A 6,138-nucleotide genomic window follows, 5' to 3' on the forward strand; every position below is an offset into this window, starting at 1 on the left:
CTGTATCACTATTATCTATCTTAATTACTTCATTTACTTATTCAGTCAATTAGTATCTATTAAACCCCCACGTCAGGCACTGGGGTTTGCTCTGGGGAGACTAGACAGAACAAAATAGCCATAATTCCTGCCTTCATAACACTTCTCAAAGAAAGAGGCTAACTGCAAAAATAACTGTCGTTTGTTAAAGCTCTGATAAGTGCTAAAAGGGTCATCCAAAGGTGCTGGGGTGCCTGGGTGGCTTAGTCGGTTGGGCAACCGACTTTGGCTCAGGTCATGATCTCACAGTTGGTGGGTTCGAGCCCCACGTCAAGCTCTGTGCTGACAGCTAGCCCAGAGTCTGGAACCTGCTTTGGATTCTGTGTCTCCCTCCCTCACTGACCCTCCTCTGCTCATGCTGTCTCTCTCTCTCAGAAATAATTTTTAAAAAAAAATAAAATAAAAGGGACAGGTGCTTTTTTCTTTAATTTTTTATTTATTTATTTTTTTGAGAGTCAGAGAGAGACAGTGCGAGTAGGGGACAGTCAGAGAGAGAGGGAGACACAGAATCCAAAGACAGGCTTCAGGCTCTGAGCTGGTTGTCAGCACAGAGCCTGACACGGGGCTTAGAACCCACAAACCGTGAGATCATCACCTGAGCCAAAGTCAAACGCTTAACTGACTGCACCACCTAGGCACCCAAAGGGGACAGGTGCTTTACATGCATATAACAAATGGTCCTGATCCAGAATGAGTGTTAGGGGAGACCTCTCTGAGAAAAGGACACAGACCCCCAAAATGAGTACAAATTGGTCAGGCAAAAAGAGGAAAGCATTCCAAACAGAGAAAACAGCCTGTGCAAAGGCTCCGAAACTTTAAAAAGTCAGGTGCAACCCATAGACAGAACAAAACGATGCAGATGCAAGAAGGGACCACATCACACAGAGCCTGAGGGGTTTTGCTAAGGATGTTGAGATGTTGTCCTTCCCGAGAGCAATAGGAAGACATCATAAAGTTTTAAATGCAAAGACAATATGATCACTCAGGAAGATTTGCCAGGATCAGTCCACAAATCTCCCTCTTTAGATTCTCTTTAGCAGCAAAATGCCTACAAATTTGCAAGAATCTTCAGTACCGTCTTCAATCACCCTGTCCTCTCTTGACCACTTAATGGATAGAAATGGTTACCAAGTGTAGTGGCATTACGGTTTGACTGGAAATCCTGCTTCATGAGTGAAATTCATCCTTCAGTTCCCAAGAATGCTACCTGCAGACATCCTTTAGCTGTCAGCTGCTTGCAAGAACTTCATTGGCCAAGGGAAAGTGGCCGAGGGCAGTTTAAATACAGTGTGAAAGTATATGCACCTAGTCCTTCCTAGCTTGGGACAACTGTAAGCTTCAGAGCATCCGAGCTCCCTGTGAGGTCAGCTGAGGCTGTTGTTATAATGGCATCTTCTGTGCTGCAATACAGTTCAGTCAGTCACCACCTAGAGAGTTAGCTCAGACCCCACAAGTTAGGGGTATAGGCCTCAACAAGACTGGCCTTGCTGCAGATGCCATCCACAAATTCGGAGAGTCCTGGCCATCTGCACTTCTGACCAACTGGCTGCAAATGGAGGTTCCCCCACAACTCCCTCAGGTTCACTTACTTGCTGCAGTGACTCATAGAACTCAGGAAAGCACTATAATTATGAGTACAATTTTATTGTAAAGTATACAAATTAGGAGCAGCCAAATGAAGAAACAGCATGAGGTCTGGGGGGCTGGGTCCCTAACACAGAGCTTCGGTGCCCTCTCCCTATAGAATTAGGATGCATCACACTCCCAGCACATGAGTATATTCACAAACCAGGAAGCTCCACCAAGTTTCAACATCCAGAGTTTTTACTGGGGTTTCATTTTATAGCCACAATTGATTGAATGTTTAGCCCCATGATTGAACTCGGTCTTCACCCCCTTTCTCCTCCCTAGAGGTCAGGAGGTTGGGCTGATATCAAGAGGCTCAAAGCCTCAAACTTTTAAAAAAAATTTTTTTAATGTTTATTTATTTTTAAGAGAGACAGAGTGTAAGTGGGGGGGGGGGCACAGAGAGAGGGAGACATAGAATCTGAAGCAGGTTCCAGGCTCTGAGCGGGCAGCAAAGAGCCAGACTCAGGGCTCGAACCAGCAAACTGGTGAGATCATGACCCGAGCTGACATCGGCCACTTAACCGACTGAGCCACACAGGCGCCCCCCAAAGCCTTAACCTTTTAATCACAGGATTTGTCTTTCTAGCATGATCAGCCCTCACCCTGAACCATCTTATTAGCATAAACTCAAGTGTGGTCCAAAGACCCACCATAAATGGCAAAAACAGTCCTGTTTCTTGGGAAATTCCAAGGGTTTAGAAGTTACCTCCCAGGAACCAGGGACAAAGGCCAGTCAAATCCTGTATTATGCAACAGCATCACAGCCCATTTCTTTCATTCTGTCTGACCCTACTGTTTTCCTTTCCACTGATGTTGTGTACTCCTTAATAAACTTTCTGAACATTGATCTTTACTTCAGAGTTTACTTTTCATGGAACCCAAACAAAAAGATTTGGTGCCAGGAATGGTCCAAGAAAGCAGACACTGTGATTGAATTTTGGAGTCGGCCACTGGTCGCTGGCCCACAATGAATCTGCGGTGATGGGTAGAACATAGCTACCATGAGAAAATAGGGTAATTGTTAAAAGTTTTACCCATGGTGTACTGGGAAAGAGCATGTGGTATATAGTGAAAGAACATGCATTACTGTCAAAATATGAGGGAAATAGTAACTGTAAGCACATAGGATGTGATGGCTACTGCTAAATGGAATTGATGCTTTGAAGAGATAATCAATGATTACAGTGATAGATCTGCAATTCAAAGTAAAGTGTGAATGCCAGAAGACCTTCTGGGAGCACATAAAGAAGTTCTCATCTCCTGCAGTGAGAAGACAGAGAAAAGTGAGGACCAGTCCCAGGACTTAAACTTGATAGTACAGAAAGCCAAGTGGAAACTTGCAAAGATTAAACTCTCAACTTAGGCAGGCATGATATGTCAATGTCAGGGCCCTAGTAGGGAAAGTGTGGAACTATCACATGGATGGGAACACCTAGGTTGATACACCTAAACAATCTTGAATCTATAAATTCCCCTCAACCTACTGAGACTGCCCAAATGCACCACTCCTCCCTATTAAAAGCTAGTGTTCCTTGCCTGTGAATTAGTGACAGTCTTCCTCTCTGCGGGATGCTGTGCACTTCTCTCAGGATACACTGCCACTTCCCCTGCTGACTACTACACAATAATTAAAGTGAAGTCGCAGTATATGATATTCCAGGGAGGTCCTAGGGTTGATAATATTGGAAAATGACCTTACCCCAAAAAGGCCGTAGGACCTAGCCAAAAGGTATCTGCAGGCCCCAAGAGGGTAGGCATGGCAACCACTAGATTTAAGCATAATTGACATGTTAAGAGAGGATATATGATAGAATTATATAAAATGCTCAATTAAAACTAGAGGAGGCAAGCAAAAGAACAGGCAAAAAAAGAAATAAAGAGAAAACTGTAACGAATAGAAAACAGTTACAAAATCAACCTAAGGAAACAAGAAAAACAACTTACTTTAAAAATGAGTAAAGGATTCAGGGGAACCTGGGTGGCTCAGTCACTTGAGCTTCCGATTTCACCTCAGGTCATTATGTCACGGTTAGAGAGTTTGAGCCCGAATTGCACTCACTGCTGTCGGCACAGAACCTTCTTCATATCCTCTGCCCCTCCCCCATACTCTCTCTCTCTCAAAAATAAAATAAACATTTTTCTGAAAATGAGTAAAGGATTTGAATAGACATCTCTCCAAAGTAGATACACAGATGACCAATAAACACATGTAAAGATGTTCAACATCACTAATCATTAGGGAAATGTAAATTCAAACCACAATGGCGGGGGGGGGGGGGGGGGGGGGGGGGGGGGGGGGGGGGGACCTGGGTGGCTCAGTCAGTTCAGTGTCTGACTGTTGATTTCAGCTCAGGTCATGCTCTTGAGGTTTTGTGAATTCAAGCCCTGTGTTGGACTCTGCTCTGGCAGCTTCTTGGGATTCTCTCTCTCCGCCCCTCCCTGACTCATGTTGTCTCTGTTTCTGTCTCTCTCAAAATAAATAAATAAAACTTTAAAAAAAAAATCACACAATGAAAAGCCACTTTACACCCATTAGGATGGCTACTATAACAAACAAAATAAAACAAGTGCTGGCAAAGATGTGAAGAAATTGGAAACCTTCTGCATTGCTGTTGGGAATGTAAAATGGAGTGGCTCAGTTGGTTAAGCGACTCTTGATTTTAGCTCAGGTCATGACCTCATGGTTGTGAAATGGAGCCCTGTATCGAGCCCCGCATCAGGCCCCCTTGGCACTAGGCATGGAGCCTGCTTAAGATTCTCTCCCTCTCCCTCTGCCCCTCCCCCCTCCAAAGGACATGTATTATATGATTCCACTCATCTGAGGTACCTAGATTGGTCAAATTCGTACAGAAGACAGAAAGTAAAATGGTGATTGCCGGGGGCTGGGTAAAGGGAGAAATGGGGATTTCTTGTTTAATGACATAGAGTTTCTGTTTGAAACATGAAAACTTTCTTTTTTTTTTATTTCAAGATACTTTATTTTCAAAACAGGTCACAGCACTAAGCCTTGGTCGGGCCCGTTCCGCCGCCACCCAAGCTACAAACGCTTGCTCAGTGGCCGAGGGTCTTGAAACATGAAAACTTTCTAGAGATGAGTACATGCACAACAATGTGAACACACTTAGTAAAACTGAACCATATATTTACAAATGGTTAAAATGGTAGCCATTATGTTGTGTATATTTTTACCACATTAAAAAGAAATAAGACAAAGAATGTAAAAATTGTTGCTTCCCTTAAAGATCTAAAAGATGGATGGGTAGTAGTCTGCATCATACCTCCATTGAGCTTACTGGTCTGGACTCTGCAAAATCCAGACAGATTCCGGAAAATGGCAATTGACTATCACAAACCTAACTAAATAGTATCCCCAATTGCAGCTGCTAGAACAGATTTGGATGGACTCAGGTATGTGATATATGACAATGACCTGGCAAATTCACTCTTTTTCTATCCCTATCAAAACAAGAATCAGAATTCACATTCCTTCAGAGTATGAAACAGTTTCCATTTATAGACTTGCTCAGTGCTATGTTAACTCTGCTGTCCTCTGTTATAACATAGTCTAAAGAGACATAAACCAGCTGGACCTCCCACAGAATATCACACTGGGCTGGGAAATTGATGACATCATACTAGCTAGACCAAATAAATAAGTGCCTAGGAGTTGGGAGGCCTTGGTAATTCACATGCACTCTTGAGGGAGGCAAAACTTAAAAGATTCAGGAATCTGCCACCTAAGTAATTTTTTAGGGTCTAGTGATCTTTGCTATGCGGGGACATCCTCTCCTTGCCATCATGTGCAAGGAAGCACAATGCCTGCCAGGTTGGTCTCTTCAAGTTCTAAAAGCAATATATTCTTTGGCACCTGGGTTGCTCAGTCAGTTAAGCATCTGACTTTAGCTCAGGTCATGATCTCATGGTTTACAAGTTCAAACCATGTGTCAGGCCCTGTGCTGACAGCTCAGAGCCTGGAGCCTGTTTCAGATTCTGTGTCTCTGCCCCTTCCTGGCTCACACTTGTCTCTCTCTCTCAAAAATAAATAAACATAAAAATTTTTTTAAAGAAACAATATATTCCCAGAAATATTGCTCCAACTCACATATTGGGCAACACAGTAGGAAAGGTCTCTACCACAGGTCCAGGGTGGAGGGCAAACAGCTAGTCTTCTGGGCCATACAACACAGCAGATCCTACAGCGTCAGAGGTATCAGTGATTGAAAGAGATATCATATGAATTGTACGTAACCACAATTGGGGAATCACAATGTGGATCCATAGGATTCTGGATCAAAGCCATATCAACTACAGAGAATTATACACCTTTCAAAACACAGCTTTGGTAGTACTATCAGGCTCTGAGACAGGTACGTCATCATAGAACATCAAGTGACGATGACATTAGAAATACCCCTCATAAGCTAGGTTCTATGACTTCTTCCAAGCCATAAAGTGGGATGGGCCCAGGCA

Source organism: Hyaena hyaena, unplaced genomic scaffold (genome assembly GCF_003009895.1).
Source record: "Hyaena hyaena isolate Hyena2069 unplaced genomic scaffold, ASM300989v1 scaffold_114, whole genome shotgun sequence".
NCBI lineage: Eukaryota > Metazoa > Chordata > Mammalia > Carnivora > Hyaenidae > Hyaena > Hyaena hyaena.